General features: G+C 42.7%; 1 pseudogene; it reads right to left on the bottom strand.

Annotated features, from left to right (window-relative positions):
* Positions 1 to 261: 261 nt before the first annotated feature.
* On the bottom strand, positions 262 to 18517 carry LOC149244160 (UDP-glycosyltransferase 91C1-like; annotated as a pseudogene).
* Positions 18518 to 19018: the final 501 nt, after the last annotated feature.

Here is a 19018-nt window from a genome sequence, read left to right as displayed (position 1 = left end):
ATCGAACTTCTTTTTCTTCTCTTTGGTCCCTTCATCGTAATGGTCCATGAGCCTATCAACTGCAACAAATGCCTCCCCAAGTGATTTTATCTTTTGCCTCTTCACCTCACTGTGTGCCCAAGGTTTCAATCCAATAATGAAGTTGAACACCTTGTCTTTCTCCACCATATTAGGTAGTTCAAAGACCACACTTGAAAATTTTAGTTGATATGCCTGCAGACTCCCTATTTTTTTAATGTACTTGATATTTGTCCTTGCATCTCAAGTCTCATATTGTGGACTAAAGTGACTTTGCAACGCTTCCTTTATTTCTTCCCAAGTAGAGATGTACTCAGCATCACCATGAGTAATTTGATATGATTTTCTTCTACACCACATCTTCTCATTCTTTGTAAGGAATTGAGAAGCCACCTTCACCTTGGCCTCTTCATTAGAAAGTCCCAAGAATTCAAAGTATTGCTCCATAACCCATAGAAAGTTGCCAAGTGTCTTCACGCTTCTCAACCCATTATAAGAATTAGGTTCCTTGACTTTGATGTGGCCAACTTCTCCAATCAGACCTTGCCCAATAACCTTCTTCAAGATGGAAATCTCATTGAGAGCCTCATCAAGACTCTTTCGCAGCTTCGGGATCTCCTCTAATCGTTGGTCCTTCACAGCTTCAAAGTTCTTGGCTTCACCTGCAGTTTTCCAATACTTCCATTTAAGATACTCATATCATACCTTGAGGTTCTCATGGTCCTCTTCCTTCTTCGTGAACTTATCTCTAAGTTTAGCATTCTCAGATTCCAATGCACTCATCTTTGAAGTTATTTCGTCCATATGATCCAAGGTCTTCTTCATTAAAATTGTCTTGGGACTCATACTAGATTCACCTATTACATGTGATTCCTCCATATTTTCCACCATCATCTTTGTGATCCAGATTTAAACAAGAACGCAGAAAATTATAGAGATAACCATAAACACAAATATGCAGTGGAAATAATACTTCATTTCATTAATGTAAAATACTGAAATATGCTTACAAACAGTAATGGAAATAAACCAACTAGGGCGATGGTAGCTTATCGCTTAGAAGAGATGTGGTGGCTACATGCCTCTGAACTGTCTTATAATGAGGCTCAAGGACCTTTTTATTATTGAACAATAAGAGCAAACCCTAAACAATCAAAACCCTAACCGAAGGAGATGTAACACCAAGAGTTTATGGGCCTCGTTGGGGTGAGTTGGATAGCCAACTTCCCAAGGTCGCGACTTGGTCATATTATCTCCATTTGACGCGCATGATAGCCCGTTGGAAAGATCTCTTCGAGAACTACGACAAAAAAGACAATTTTAGATACAAAATCGCTCGCGGTAGATTTCCCAAAAAATGTCGTTTAGGGCCTCAAAATGGTTTCGGAAGTTTAGGACCCAAAGAACTGCTAAAAATAGTAAAATATGTTATAATTAAGGAAACTAAAAAACTGAAAGATGCAATGGTGGGCATCCTAGTGGAATTAGTGGGTGGCCACCAATATCCACCTGGATCATTCCTCCCCCCTTAGGAAGCAATGGTCCCCATTGCATTGAGTTCCTCCATGAGATGAGGGAACTTCTGCTGAACTTGGTCCCTAGTGAGCCACTTGCCTTGGTGAAGGAGTTGGCCTGCTTTGACAACTCGATACAGTTGGATATTTTGCTGGCGAGTGTGCATGATCTGTGTGTCCATGATCCGATCAGTTGTAGCTTGTTCCATGCAATCTAGATTTAACTCTGTGGGTGTGAGTTGTTCTACAATGTCGGATGTGTCTAGTAATGGTGGAAATTATGGCTGAAGGCGGTCCACATTGAACATTGGGTGCAGGCCAAGGAATGGGGGAATGCTAAGCTCAGATGCATTGTCTCCCACAACCTTGGTAATGGTGTAAGGACCATATCGGAGTGGTCTGAGTTTCCGCTAGGCTCCGGTAAGGCGTTCCTTTTGCAAATGCAACCAGACTTTGTCACCCACTTGAAGCTTGTGTGGTACCCCTGTGGGTGAGGAGAAGTTGTTCCTCTATTCTGTCATGACCGTATTCCTTTGTTGTTGCTGTTGCGCGGAGGAACCCTTCGCGGGGGTCATGGATGTGGCTACGATATTTCCCTTACTTTGGGAGCAGACCAGACAGAAAATAAATTTCGTAGTCTGTGAGATGAGCTTGCTGCCTTTCTTAGGAGCGATCAAAGAGGTGGTGGTAGGTGGGGCTACCTCTGGTATCCTGTATAATGAATTATCCAAAGAAATAATGACAACGCGAGGCCTTGACTCATACACAGCATGTCGCCTCCACAAGTATGGCTGGCCTATTAATACATCACAAACATCCAGCAGTGTAACATCACACAATACCTTGTCTATGAAGGGCTTGATGCTGTAGGGAAGGCGGCATTGCTTGCGAACTTTAAGATCTCGTCCTTCATGAAGCCACCCGATACTGTATGGTTGCGGGTGTGGTGTAGTCGATAGGCCCAACTGCTTCATGACCTCTGCTGAAATGAGGTTATTTTGGCTGCCACTGTCGACAATGAATTGCAGTGGTGAACCCTTCACCCACATCTGTGAGTGGAAAAGACGCTCCCCTTCCTTTGGATCTTCGGGCTCATTCTTCTGGATCTTGGCAGTGGCAATAGTGATATTGGGCACTGCATCAATGATCTGCTTCCCTTTGCCATTCCCCTTATAGGGTTCTACCTCAGGGTCAGAACATGCATCTGATTCTGAAGCCTTCAACTCGGCCACCAACGACTACTTGGTCCGACACTCACTTGTGTTATGAGTGGGACTCTTGTGGAACTCACACCACTTTCCTGTGTCCTTCTTCGATTTCATGGTGTTGTTCTTTTCTTGAGGCTTCGACAGGTTGTTTTGGGTCACCCTACCTTGGCTTTGTCCTTTGGTCTTCGGATTCGCAGATCTAAAGTCTCGCTTCTTCTGTTGAACTTTTGCTCGATTTTGACAACGTATCGATACATTGTGCTGAGAGAGGAGATGTTCAGGAACTCCATCTCTTCCTCGATGTATCTGTGTAGGCAGCCATGGTATTTGAGTACCAGATGCAGCTCAGAACATTTGATACCCAACTGTGTGCGAAGGGTATGAAAAATGTTTGTGAACTCCCGCACATCTTGGTCTCATCCCTGCCGCAGCGTGGTCCACTTTATGTATTTGTCCTCATAGCTTTTGACAGGGTAGTGCTGCTCCTTGATGGCGTCTCGAAATGAATTCCAAGTGGGTGCAACTGAGAACAGTGAGTCCGTACTTTCATCCTTCTGCTCGCAGTAGATTTCCCACCAGTCCTTGACGTGGGGGGCTACTTTGAGAAGAGCGAAAACAATCTTTTCCCGACTTGAAAATTCATGAACAGAAAAATAAACCTCTAGCAAATTTAACCATTTATTTATGGAATCTGTGTCTATTTGACCCTCGAATATGGGGATTTCAAAATTAACTTGTACCTTAAAGGGCGTGGCGTTTCCAGAGTAGCTGCTAGAAGCCGATGTGTCGCCTCTAGGTAGCCGCTGAAGTATCTGGGCAAAGTTGTCCATCATCGCGTTCCTTTGTCACTCGAGGGCTTCTTCGAGCAAGATTTTGATAGGATCTCCTGCCCCCTCATCTTTCTTCTCATCTGCCATGGGAGGCCGTCGGGATTTGCGGGGCTGGTCTTACAAAGGTTTGACCAGTTCAAGCCCTAACCCGTTATATCCTGACCTCTTTGGGGACATGCAAAGAAAAACATAGAAAAAGCAAACCGCTTTGATACCACTGATCCAGATTTAAACAGGAACGCAACAAATTACAGAGATAACCATAAACACAGATATGAAATGGAAATAATTCTTCATTTCATTAATGTAAAATACTGAAATATGATTACAAACGGTAATGGAAATAAACCAGCTAGGGTGATGGTAGTTTATCTCTAGGAAGAGATGTGGTGGCTACATGCCTCTGAACTGTCTTACAATGATGGTCAAGGGCCTTTTTATTATTGAACAATAATATCAAACCCTAAACAACCAAAACCCTAACCCGAGGAGATGTAACACCAAGAGTTTATGGGCCCCGTTGGGGTGAGTTGGACAACCAACTTCTTGGGGTCACGACTTGGTCATATTATCTCCGTTTGATGCACATGATAGCCCACTAGAAATATCTCTTCAAGGACTATGATGGAAAAGACAATCTTAGATGAAAAATCGCTAGTGGTAGATTTCCCAAAAAATGTCGTTTAGGGCCTCAAAACGGCTCCAGAAGTTTAGGACCCAAAAAATTGCTAAAAATAGTAAACTGTGTTATAATTAAGGAAACTGAAAAACTGAAAGAAGCAATGGTGGGCGTCCAAGTGGAATTATTGGGTGGCCACCAATATCCACCTAGATCATCCCACCCCCTCCGCCCTTAGGAAGCAATGGTCCCCATTACGTTGAGTTCCTCCATGAGATGAGGGAACTTCTGCTGAACTTGGTCTTTGGTGAGCCACTTGCCCTGGTGAAGGAGTTGGCCTGCTTTGACAACTCGATATAGTTTGATATTCTGCTGGCGAGTGTGCTTGATCTGTGTGTCCATGATTTGATCAGTTGCAGCTTGTTCCATGCAATCTGGATTTAACTCTGTGGGTGCGAGCTGTTCTGCAATGTCGGATGTGTCTAGTAATGGTGGAAAGTATGGCCGAAGGCGGTCCACATTGAACACAGGGTGCAGGCCAAGGAATGGGGGAATGCTAAGCTCAAATGCATTGTCTCCCATAGCCTTGGTGATGGTTTAAGGACCATATCGGAGTGGTCTGAGTTTCCAACAGGCTTTGGTAAGGCGTTCCTTTCGCAAATGCAACCATACTTTGTCACCCACCTGAAGCTTGTGTGGTACCCCTGTGGGTGAGGAGAAGTTGTTCCTGTGTTCTGTCATGACCATATTCCTTTGCTGCTGTTGCTGTGTGGAGGAACCCTTTGCGAGGGTCATGGATGTGGCTACGATCTTCCCCTTACTTTGGGAGCAAACCAGACAGAAAATAAATTTCCTAGTCTGTGAGATGAGCTTGTTGCCTTTATTAGCAGTGATCAAAGAGGTGGCGGTAGGTGGGGCTAACTATGGTATCCTATATATTGAATTATCCAAAGAAATTATGGTAGCGCGAGGCCTTGAATCATACACAGCATGTCGCCTCCACAAGTATGGCTGGCCTAATAATACATCACAAACATCCAGTGGTGTAACATCACATAATACCTCATGTGAAGGGCTTGATGCTGTAGGGAAGGTGACACTGCTGGCGAACTTTGAGATCTCATCCTTCATGAAGCCACCTGATACTATATGGCTGTGGGTGTGATGTATTCTGTAGGCCCAACCGCGTGACGACCTCTGCTGAGATGAGGTTATTTTGGCTGTCACTGTCGACAATGAATTATAGTGGTGAACCCTTCACCCACATCTATGAGTGGAAAGGATGCTCCCCTTCCTCTAGATCTTCGGGCTCATTCTTCTGGATCTTGGCAGTGGCAATAGTGACACTGGACTCCTCTTGTCAGGTTCTGCCTCAGGGTCGGAACATGCATCTGATTTTGAAGCCTTCAACTCAGCCACCAACGACTGCTTGGTTCAACACTCACTTGTGTTATGAGTGGGACTCTTGTGGAACTCACGCCACTTTCCTGTGTCCTTCTTCGATTTCGTGGTGTTGTTCTTTTCTTGAGGCTTCGACAGGTTGTTTTGGGTCACCCCGCCTTGGCTTTGTCCTTTGGTCTTCGGATTCGCAGATCCAAAGTCTCACTTCTTCTGTTTGAACTTTTGCTTGATTTTGACAACGTATCGATACATTGTGCTGAGTGAGGAGATGTTCAGGAACTCCATCTCTTCGTGGATGTATATGTGTAGGCAGTCGTGGTATTTGAGTACCAGATGCAGCTCAGAACATTTGATACCCAACTGTGTGTGAAGGGTATGAAAAATGTTTGTGAACTCCGGCACATCTTGGTCTCGTCCCTGTCGCAGCGTGGTCCACTTTATGTATTTGTCCTCATAGCTTTGACATGGTAGTGCTGCTCCTTGATGGCGTCTCGAAATGAATTCCAGGTGGGTGTGGCTGAGAATAGTGAGTCCGTACTTTCATCCTTCTGCTTGTAGTAGGTTTCCCACCAGTCCTTGACGTGGGGGGCTGCTTTGAGAAGAGAGAAAACAATCTTTTCTCAACTTGAAAATTCATGAACAGAAAAATAACCCTCTAGTAGATTTAACCATTTATCTACGGCATCTGCGTCTATCTGACCCTCGAATATGGGGATTTCAAAATTAACTTGTACCTTAAAGCGCATGGCGTTTCCAGAGTAGCTGCTGGAAGCCGATGCGTTGCCTCTGGGTAACCGCTGAAGTATTTGGGCAACGCTGTCCATCATCGCGTTCCTTTATTGCTCGAGGGCTTCTTCGAGAAATATTTTGATAGGATCTCTTGCCCCTTCGTCTTTCTTCTCATCCTCCATGGGAGGCCGTCAGGATTTGCAGGGTTGGTCTTGCAAAGGTTTGACCAGTTCAAGCCCTAACTCCTTATATCTTGACCTCGTTGGGGACATGCAAAGAAAAACAGAGAAAAAGCAGACTGCTCTGATACCACTGATATGGATTTAAATAGGGACGCAACAAATTACATAAATAACCATAAACACAGATATGTAGCGGAAATAATACTTCATTTCATTAATGTAAAATACTAAAATATGCTTACAAACAGTAATGGAAATAAACCAGCTAGGGCGATGGTAGCTTATATTTGAGAAGAGATGTGGTGGCTTCATGCCTTTGAACTGTCTTAAAATGAGGCTCAAGGGCCTTTTTATTATTGAACAATAAGACCAAACCCCAAACAACTAAAACCCTAACCCGAGGAGATGTAATACCAAGAGATTATGGGCCCCGTTGGGGTGAGTTGGACAGCCAACTTCCCGAGGTCGTGACTTGGTCATATTATCTTCATTTGACGTGCATGATAGCCCATTAGAAAGATCTCTCCGAGGACTACGACGAAAAAGACGATTTTACACAGGAAATCATTGGTGGTAGATTTCCCAAAAAACATCGTTTAGGGCCTCAAAACGGCTCCAGAATTTTAGGACTCGAAAAACTGCTAAAAATAGTAAACTGCGCTATAATTAAGGAAACTGAAAAATTGAAAGAAGCAATGGTGGTCGTCCAAGTGGAATTAGCGGGTGGCCACCAATATCCACCTGGATCATTCCTCCCCCCTTGAACATGTCACGACCATACACTTTCATGTTCAGCTCGACCTTGACCCGTTGTCTTGCCCCTACAGAATCCCTTAATGTTGCACTGCAACCATCTACACAATGCCCAACTTCAATACCAATTGTAATCCCTGCTTGTTGTATTCCCACTTCTTCTTGTTAAAGCCCCTTTCTACAAAACAAGCTTTGATACCAACTATCATGCCCCTATGTTAGTGATGTCTTCCAACCAACACATAGGCGCGTCCGGTGCTGTCGGACTTTTTCTTTTCACCAATACTTGAGTTCACAAACTACACCTATCCAGCACTTAAGCAATTTTTCGCTAAGTGTTTATGATGTAGCAGAAATAATTCATTTATATTTCATCAATTACTATTTCATATGCAACAAAAACAAATATAACAACAGTGTACACACATATCACATGTGAGAGGGTCAACTTCTAAATATAATTCTGCCCAATAATATAATTATGCAAAATATCAATTTTATAATTTTTACAATATTCATGCAGTCCGTGCACATTTTTCCTTAATGTTGCCTTCGTGCAGACCTACCCACGAGCTGCATTCAGTCGCACACTTGTGTCGTTACTTTGCATGAATGCCAATGCTATTATGCAACTCCTGCACGTTTGCTTCCCATTCATTCATCCCACAAAACTGTTACCCGAACTCTTGTTCAGTTATACCATCTTGTGACCCTTCCACCATAACCAACATAACACCAACTCTCTGCACAACCCAACTGCGCACCGCCCAAACGACCTATTGTAGCGGCCTGCACATTTACTCTACACGCGGGACTATTGTGCCCGTTGGTCGTGTAGCATCCGACTACCTGAATGATCTTACCCACACTATTGCTCAGTCTACTTGTTGTGTTGTTCTACACTGCAGTACTGCGATTTGCCCGCCCTATGCCATGCCAAAATGTAACTCGACTGAATTCTACGAAAACCGCAAACTTCCTGTGCCAAACTTGCCACAGTCCCTAAGTCAACTACCTCGCCCTGCCCGCTCATTTGCATCCTTGTTCATTGTCTAGCTCGCACTTCTATTTTGTATGCTTGTTGTTTGATTGATGCTTTTCATCCACATGGCCTCCCATTTATATATGCCTCCATGCGATGGCCATTACACCCAAACTGACGCGTCCTTTGGTTTTCCCATGGGTCGGCTTCCCCATGTAGTATGCAGTCAGCTTGTTCCACCTTGCCATGCACTCATTCAACCAAGGTGTTGTTTGGGCTGGCTGTAGGTTGGCTCGCCCATGTTGCCCGCTAACTCGCCCAACCGCTCACAACTAAACTCGCCCATCACGATTCGCTACACATATTTCCAACTCGTCGTACCGCCCACTGGGACGCTCCCCTGCCTTAGGCACCCAACTCGTGTCGCCGCTATGCTTGGTCGCACTTTGTGATGGCCAAACAACTGCCTAACACTACGTGCAATGTACGATGCACTTGTCGATCCGTCGCACTTAACCACCCGCTACACTCGTGCGTGCCCTAAACCAATGGGGGGTTGCACATAACCGAACGTCCACCTCCAAGTCGCCTTTAACCGAAGGCGGGTGCCGATTGCAGATCTTGGACGCAACTGCACGCTATCAGTTTTTTGACTCTCTTGGGCGCTCACCAACTCGAGGTCTTGACAGATGGGGTGCGAGTTAAGTCGTTGTGTGCGTTGGTGGTGGGAAAGGTCTCAAAATCCATAACCCATCAGAAGCCAAGTGTGTTCCCCATTTCAATATTCACCGGCCCTAGGTTAATTTGAGTCGACCTTATATACATTTAATACAAATCATTATTGATTCTTATTTGTATAATGGTAATGTATACTTTTTCTTGGGACCAATTTATATTTGTTTTAAATCTATATATTTAATTATATAGATCATTTTAATTATATATTATTTATATTAAATGGTTAAAAATTAAAAATTAAAAATTTTAAAAAAGTTTCGTATTTAATAAATTCAAGATTTAAATAGATTTAAATTTGTTCATGTTTTTAGATGGCTAGTTTTATTTTATTTATTTTTAACGTAAGATCTATTATATTAGTCATTTTCAACATCTCTTTCCGACAAAATTGTAAATTATTTATCTATTCTATTATAAAAAAAAAGTTTGGATTCGGAATATTTTTTCTTTTAAAGAGAATGTCACATTCTTATTCAAGGTAGAGAGAGAAACAAAAGCACTAATCTAGGTTTTGTTTCCGAACTACTTCATCAATATTTAAAAGGATTTTTTAACAAACTTTGAGGTCAAATCTACCTCCATGGAAAAGTGGAAAGATCGCTGGAGAGACACCCATCAATTACCCATAAATTGTTTGAGGGAAAATTAATTCCAAAATGTAAGTAAAGTTTGGAATCATTATCCAAATTGAAAAAGATGTTAAGACTTAAAAAAATAGATTAAATTAATAATGAGTGTCCAGGTGAATGAATAAAACCAACATAGCCCTAAAACCAAGGACTAAAAAAAAAAGAAAAGCCTCTTCTCTATTTTTGGCCATATAAAATTTCATAAAATGGTGATAAAAGTGATAACTACTTGCACAAGAATAAATGACATCGGAGAAAGGCCTTTCACGGATTATTTATTTTAAATAAAAGTAATATTTTTAATATAATTTTATTTTTTAATTATGTTTAGATTTATTTCCAATTTTGATAACACAAAAATTTGGAAATATTATTGTTATATGTTATCAAAAATTTGGAAATATTATTGTTATAATCATATGAATCTGATGTATATTATTGGTATAATCATATGAATCTGATGTATAGATGTATAGTTATCTAGGTATAGTTGTACAGCTATATTCAAAATTTATACAATAATGTGGATGATTTATACAGTTGTTTTTATAGTTTATATCAAGAAAATTGTGTTACATGTTTTTGTGTGAGGATTATTTTCTTACTCAATCTATAAAAAAATTCTGATTTGTTTCTCTGTGAAAATCCATGTGAGAAGATAGGGTGAATCCCCTAATCATATTTTTAAATTTTCTAAAACAATAAGAGAAATTTTATCTTTAAGTATTTATAATAAATACAAAATTTATATTATTTTTAATATATAAATTATATATCAATTCTATATTAAAAAATTAAAAACATTATTCACTCTTTTAAATACTTTTGATTTTTAAAATTTTCCTAAAAATATTATATTCATACATAAATCCATGTCATGTGATTCTTCCACCATAAACAATAAACAATAAACCTAATGTGATAAAAAGTAAGAAACTTTGTTAAGGCCAAACGAAATCTTATTATAAGCAAAACTATCCGAAGGAAAAATGAATTGAATCTCTCGTTAGTCAAAGCTTTCTATTTCAACATCATGTACTCAAAAGAATATACTCGGCCAATGGTTCGTCTCAATTCTTATAAATAAGCATAGTATTTATACACTACAATACAGTACACTAATTTAATTATTAAGGTTATGAATTAATATATTAACTCTTCAATAAATAATAATATATATATAAAACTCAACAGTTAAAAAAATAAATAAATTAAATTAAAAATAAATCTTCCAGTCGACATTGTGTTGATCTTTAAATTTATTTTCATTATTATTATTTCTCTTTTTTTATCATCATTCATAAGTCTTGATGATGGATCCCAGTTGGGATTTGAAACGTTGACATAAAAATGGTTCAGACTGTGTGTTCTCGGATAACTAAGTAAAAAATACAAACCACAGATCTCTTAAATCCAGAAACATAATATTATTAAAAAGCTTTAAATTTTATACAAACCACAGATCTCTTAAATCCAGAAACATAGTATTGTTAAAAAGCTTTAAATTTTAGATGAAATTTAATAAATGTTTCCTTTGATTCGGGGCGATGATTTTTGCATTCGTTTCATGCACGCACGTGTATAGGTTGTTATTGCATTGAAGTTTCTAGCGATAGCATGGTTGGGTAGAGACTCAAGAGTCGAGTAACACAGAATTCTAACCGTTTGCGAGCGGGCCCCGCAATACTCCGTCACTTAGCTCCACATCAGCATCAGTTGGCCCTGCATTCCACTGGTGTTCATTTAGACTTGACCGCAGTAATTGTTGATAGCAGGATGGATGCAAAGTAGAGTTAAAATTTCTTTTCCCTGAATCTGAAGCCTCATGATCGACTCCTGCAGCTAATGCATACATTCAGGACTCGACTCGTACAGGAGGGGCCATGGCCGTAATGGCGATGAGCAATCAATAGATTTTGTAATGTTTATTATTTTTTCTTAAATACGACACCATCTTACTACCTTTGGTAAACGAATATTTATATATTTTGTTACGATACAATCTGAGTATTTGGAGGTTAAATTAATAGCTTTTAACTAAATACGATACAATTTCAATATTTAGTAGAATAAATGAATAAAAACCTAGAAACATTAACTAGAAATTAAATTAATTAGAAATGCTTAACGAGAAACATTAACCAGATAACGATATTAATATTTTTAACCAGATAACGATATTAATATTTTTTTTAATTTTAATATGATTGTGCTAGTTTTATATGTAATTATTCTTAAAAATATTTATTCTTAATTATTAAATATTTATTATTTACCTAATAATTATTAATATTAAATTAAAAAATACCCATATCCATTTAATACAGTCCTATTTCAAAATCACATCTATAAACCTAATCTTAATAATTAAATCAAAATTCTTTACCAATAAACTTATCATCATAATTAACATAAGATTATCACATAATCAACAACAATAATCTGACCCAGAAATCCTCTCGCAAGCTTATCACATAATTAACATCAATAATCTGACCCAGAAATCCTCGAAATTCGGTTATTCAAGAAATCGTCTTTCTATTTGAATTTTTTCACCTCTGCTTACACGGTTCTGCTATCTGCTCCAGCTGTTGTATGAAGTCATGGATGTAACTCTGTTGACGTCCAGTGTTGCTCACTATAATCTTACGCGCGACCTCCACCTTTGATTGCAACTGCTTCCCCTGTTCTCCAGCCAATACCATTCCCAGTGCTGTAGCTATGTTTTCACTGAGAAAAGAGCCATCGTCTCCTCTCTCAATCTCGATCCCCGCCTTCAATTCAACCACTATTTGCCGGGTATTCAAGCTCTGATCTAGCTTTACAGGCAAGAGGATAAGCGGCACTCCGAAGCTCAGCGCCTTCATGGTGGAGCTCCACCCGCCGTGACTCAAATACCCACGAACGGACGGGTGCGAGACGATCTGAACCTGCGGCACCCAGCCCCGGACAATGAGACCCCGGTCCCCTGTTCGAGTCTCGAACCCTTCGGGAAGGAGCTCCCGCGGATCTCCACGAGCGTTGTCCAAGAACTGTGGAGCACGTAGCGACCAGAGGAACGGGAGCCCGCTCGCCTCCAAACCAAGCGCGAGCTAGTAGGTTTGCTCTCTCGACAAAAACGTCTCGCTGCCAAACGACACAAACACGACAGAGGACAGCCTCTGCCGGTCCAGCCAATCAAGCAGATCGGAGCCATCTCGGCTGTCCGAATTCAGCTTAGATACGGGCATGAGTGGGCCGACAGAGAGCACGGGAACTCCGATAGTCTCCTGGAAATAACGAATATACTTCTCTTCCTCTTCAAAGCATGACTTGATGGCCACCGCCACGCATCCTTGTAAGCATTTAGCCACACGATAGGTCGGAATAACGTGCCCGGGTATTCCTTTATACATTACTAATACATCCCGCACTTCATATAGTCTGAATGAGATCGCGGAACACGGAAATCCAAGGGGCGGAGCCGCCAGTTCCTCGGCGGTTATTTTGTGGTTCAATACACGTGAAGGGTGGAAGCCATAGCCGCAGGTCGTCGGGGAATAGACCGAAAAATAGATAGCCGGTGTCACGCCCCTACAATTGCGGTAGTCTTCCAACCGCTTATAGCGAGGTGGGGCACCACCGAACGCTTTCTTTTCACCAATACTAACATTCATGGACTATGCCTAATTCACTTGTCCTTACTTAATTTGTGTTTCGCAACCAAGTAAAATTGCATTTATCCTTCATACCAATGAACACCCATAGTCTTTCATTATCAAAAACAATTATAAAAGACAATAACAAGTGCACGGTATAAAGGGGAGGGGCAACTCCCGAACAAGTCTGCCCGACAATATATATTATAAGCAATCTTTCTTCATAATACAATCATACAAGTAATGCTTGGCAAGCTCCAAGCCAATACTTAGAATATTTTACAACATAGGTAAAATCAGCCTTTTACAATAACATGTGCACACCTTGCACAGTGATGAGTGCCCACCTGGGTCACCAAGACATCCTTGCCAAGTCCTACACAAAACTACACTTTCGACCGAACGCTGGACACACCTTGCCCACGCCTTCACCCAACCTCTAAGTGCAAACTTCCCTTGTGCGTATACAACACACGCGCATGAGCTATGCGCTCTACACTTGTTTACCCCTGCGCCTTTAGAATCTACGCACTTGTTAAATGATGCCAAGTCGAGTTGATGTCAAATGAACCTCCACGCTATGCAATATATATGCATCTCTGCGTGTGGGTAGAGTGGGTGGTGGCTCTCTAGCCGACCCCCAAAACAATGTCAAAACACCCCTGCGTGCATCCTTTTACAAGTCGGCCTGCCCACATGGTGCTCCACGCTCAATAAGGTATAAACCTCCATCGCATATGTCATGCCTTAGCCATTTTTCCATCGCACCTTTCGTCGCACTATTGTCACACTTCTGTGTCGCATCGCCCTCCCGTTGTGTAGCCTGTGCCTGCCCATCGTGTAGCTCGCGCACGTTCGTGTGCTCGCGCGTGCCCGCGCCCGCCCGCGTGCCCGTCGACTGCCCATGCGCCCATCGTTCACCGCGCGCCCGTCGACTCGCCCAGCGCCCAACTGCGCCCGCGCTCGGGTAGAACTCGAGGTCCTTACATCCTCCTCCACCTGAAATCATTGTCGTCCTCAACAACATACCATCCCGGTAGCCATCCACCAAGATCATCACTATCCATGATGTCAACTCCTCCACATAAGGCAAACATCCCTGCAACATATGTAGAACTCCATCTCCATCATGTCTCACCTTAGTGACCAACTGCCACCAAGCTCACCATACCAAGGTATACACCTCAACGGTATGTCATCATCAGATATCATCTCGATCCATGATCATCGACCCCTCTGCCACAATCTCCACTGTAACATCTCGTGTCGACCCCATCATGTGTCCCCTCCATGTAGTCTCTCATCAGATGCCAACACATTCGTATCATGTGTTACCATGTCTCAACTAATGCCAACATATCTCTGCACATTGGTACCCCTCATGACTCGAACTAGTCGGGTGATCAGTCCAACCATACGCCCAAACCATAAGAATGCACATCCTTATGCCACCACAAGTCTTCTCCTGACTTCTGCTACATCTCGGACTCATCAAGAATCTATCAATCCATGCTCAGGTCCATGGAAACTCCATCTCATCTGCAACATGTTCAAGCCATGGTTTTGTTGCACAAGAGTGTACAACCTCTCCACTAGCTCCTACATCTCCATAACAGCATCTGCACAACATCCTTTGCTTCGACATTCCCCCATAGAATGTCCATAAATGACACTTCCACACATGCACCTGCTTCATGTCCCTGCATAACTGTCATGCTCCATATCTCCAACCTGATGTCCATGACTCTAGTTGTCCATGATGTCCAACCCATGTAGACTCCATCCCAATATCTGGCCATCTGCATCCAAGTCTGCAATCTGCATAAAGAAGCCTCCTCCAAGGCCCCTTTTTAAGTTGGTGTAGCCCCTCCCAAACAAGGTCCCTACACCAACCCTTCTCCAAGGTTGTTTATAGAGAAAGGAGGGCCAGGAAGTTTCCTCCCTGACTCTCATCCACCCATGTGTCAGATTGATGTTGTGTCCTCAAGTATCTATGCACAGCCTCAATCTCCTCACATGTACATCCAAGCTCACCTAGCTTTTCCTTTGTCAACTGAAAGTCATATATGCCCATAGCATACCTGCAAAAGTCCACTATCCCAGCAGGATCTCTACCTCCATAATCCTCATCAACCACTGCCTCTGAAGTAGTACTCGGACTCCCTTCACTTGCAACTCCTTTGTGAAAATCATCAGTAGAAAATGCTCCTAATAAGTGTCTCCATGTTCGTGAGGTTGTCTTCTCACTTCCATCATCCCTCTTTCTAGCCCTTGCAACGAAGTTAGTCAACTTCTGTTCCTTCGTTGTTTGAGTCACACTCCCAAGTCCTCTTTGCTCCACATCCTCATGTTTCACATTCGGATCTCTGGGATACAAAACCATAGAAGTCATCCTTGGCCTATACCCCAAGCAACTCCTTCTATTCATCGGTACCATCATGGTTCTCCCTTCAGCTGTGATCAAAAGAATGTTCCAGTCCACCATTGGTATGGCTTGTGCGAGCTCCAAAAAGTCCAGCCCCAACACCATAGAATGATCATCCATGTCCACAACCCTTAAGTCCAACTTCCCAAACAACGATCCTACTTTCACCTGAGTGTCCTTCAACACACCATCAACAGCTCTTATGGTAGAGTTGACTGCTTTGAAAGCACTCCATTCCCTCTCCATCTTTGCTTTCTTCCCAAAAGACTTTGCTGCCTTCCTGCTTAAGAATCTATGAGTAGCCCCAGTGTCCACCAAAGCTGCAAATCTCTTGCCCTTCACGGTTACCTGCACAAAACTTAGCTTCAAGGAATCACCTCCCTTTGTTGGCTTTGTCTTGTGCCTTACATCAGCAACCTTCTTCAAGAATTCGGCATTAGAAGTGTCAATTGGCTCATGCTCCACCTTGACATTCCTCCTAAGGTACTTCACCTCTCTGCTTGGCTCTTCTAAGCAACTCGATCCTGGGCCAGCTTGACTCTCCTCAAGCTTGCCCTTCATTGCATCTTGCTCAAGTGCACCAACCAAGTGTCCACTGACCAAGTTCATAGAACTAAACTTTCGAATGTCCTCTGGATGCTCTCGGTATTGAGTTCCCAACCTATCAATGTAGTCGAGCTCTTCCTGCTCAATCACAACAACCTTCTTACCAAGAAGCTTCTTCTTTATCTCTTCCTCAACTTGCTTGATTTCGGCTTCCACCCTGGCACTTTCCTTCTTCAATCAGGCTCTTTCATCAAAGAGCTCTTGAAGGTCAAGACCACTTTGTTGGATCTCCTCATCAAGTTCCTTGAGTTCAACATCTGTCGTACTTCCGCATTGGCTCCTAAGTTCTTCAAGTTCCCTTCTTAGTTCCGAACAGCTCTCTCGAATCTTCATGTTCTTGGCCTTCATCGAAACCCAGTTCAAACCCCATCGACTCATTTGTTCCAACACTTTGTACCGGAAGGCTTCAACTGCACCATGGCTAGACTCACCTATTGTAGGTTCATCCACCATTTCTTCCTTTTCAGCCTTTTCCATGTTCACCAAGTCCCTGCAATCTGAACCAACCCTTGTTCCACTTATGTGAAACGGCTTCCTCCACCTGCAAGCACCCTTTCCATTGTCATGAGCAACCCTGCTCCAACACCAGCTCAAACCGAGCTCCAATACCACCTGTCACGCCCCCACACTTGCGGTAGTCTTCCAACCGCTTATAGCGAGGTGCGGCACCACCAAACGCTTTCTTTTCACCAATACTAACATTCATGGACTACGCCTAATTCACTTGTCCTTACTTAGTTTGTGTTTCGCAACCAAGTAAAATTGCATTTATCCTTCATACCAATGAACACCCATACTCATTCATTATCAACAGCAATTATAAAAGACAATAACAATTGCATGGTATAAAGGGGAGGGGCAACTCCCGAACAAGTCTGCCTGAAAATATATATTATAATCAATCTTTCTTCATAATACAATCATACAAGTAATGCTTGGCAAGCTCCAAGCCAATACTTAGAATATTTTACAACATAGGCAAAATCAGCCTTTTACAATAACATGTGCACACCTTGCACAAAGGATGAGTGCCCACCCGGGTCACCAAGACATCCTTGCCAAGTCCTACACAAAACTACACTTTCGACCGAACGTTGGGCACACCTTGCCCACACCTTCACCCAACCTCCAAGTGAAAACTTCCCTTGTGCGTATACAACACAAGCGCATGAGCTATGCGCTCTACACTTGTTTACCCCTGCGCCTTTAGAATCTGCGCACTTGTTGAATGATGCCAAGTCGAGTTGATGTCAAATGAACCTCCACGCTATGCAATATATATGCATCTCTGTGTGTGGGTAGAGTGGGTGGTGGCTCTCCAGTCGACCCCCAAAACAATGTCAAAACACCCTTGCGTGCATCCTTTTACATGTCGGCCTGCCCACATGGTGCTCCACGCTCAATAAGGTATAAACCTCCATCGCATATGTCATGCCTTAGCCATTTTTCCATCGCACCTTTCGTCGCACTATTGTCACACTTCCGTGTCGCATCGCCTGCCCGTCATGCAGCCCGCGCCCGCCCGTCGTGCAGCCCTCGCCCGTTCGTGCGCCCGCGCCCGCCTGTGCGCTCACGCGCCTGCCCGCACGCCCGTCGACTGCCCGTGCGCCCATCGTTCACCGCGCGCCCGTCGACTCGCCCAACGCCCAACTGCGCCTGCGCTCGGGTAGAACTCGAGGTCCTTACAGCCGGTATGCGCATCTCGGTAGCGGCGCTCTGCGTCCAATACTGCGCGAAGTCATGAACAACGTAGTCAGGCAAGAGTTGCCTGAGGAGACTTCGGAAGGGCTTCTCTAGGCCGTCTATGGCTTTCTGGAGCGCAAATGCCATTTCTACGGGGATGTCTGTCGTGCATTCAACCCCCGGAGTAAGGCCTTCCGTGGGCGGTAACGACAGTTCCAACAGATCGATACGTCCCGGCCAGTCCTGAAGTTGTAAGGATGGCCTGATTCTGGAAATGTTAATGGGCGTGGAGAGAAAGGAGACGGTGTGGCCGTGGATTGCAAGAGCCTTTGAGAGCTGCAGAAAGGGATTTATGTGGCCCTGTGCCAGCCATGGAAATAGCAGAAAATGAAGCTTCTTATTTGCAGTCTGGGTATCCATCATCCCACAAGGATTTTCGATTTTCCTTGAATCGTATCCCAGATCTAACGCGGACTGATGAATATTTTATATCTGTTTTCTCATCCAAGATAAGGAAGACTAAATACAGGCAGCTGTTAAAGTCTTTTGTCTTACTAAACAGAGCCACATGTTGAAGCACTTTGTTTCTTAATTCTTACAGAAAATATTTAATGTTTTTTATTTTCCGGACAGCCACCTGTTAGAGCACCTAGTTTCTTATCTTTTACGCTCCTGGTTTGAACATACCCCTAGTTTTGAGGAGCGATCCAGTACCCAAAAGTTTTTGATTACGTGAATTCATATACATCTAATTCCATACGAATCATTCTTATCTCTTATGCTGCTGGTTATCACATTCATGTTGTAAGGAGGGATGCAATATCTCACAAATATGGAATCCGTGATGTCATATAGAAGCAATTCCACGTGGATAAAAACTAAATTTCATTTAGGTTGATTGCCATTTCCTGGAATGTTTAGGAATCTAGAGGTAGAAAGGGGAGTTTTTTTAGTGTGATTTTTTGGAGTTTTAAGTGAGTGGAAAAATTTTGAGATGAAATTTGGATTTGTGTTATTTAAATTAGTTTGTTTAATGTATATATAGATTCAGCACCTTGAAAAA

The sequence above is a fragment of the Pinus tabuliformis genome, chromosome 8 (assembly GCF_031772625.1).
Source record: "Pinus tabuliformis cultivar Carrire ecotype Pingquan chromosome 8, CPIR1, whole genome shotgun sequence".
Taxonomy (NCBI): domain Eukaryota; kingdom Viridiplantae; phylum Streptophyta; class Pinopsida; order Pinales; family Pinaceae; genus Pinus; species Pinus tabuliformis.
Note: the sequence above shows the minus strand (reverse complement) of the source record. Positions and strands in the feature narration are given on the sequence as shown.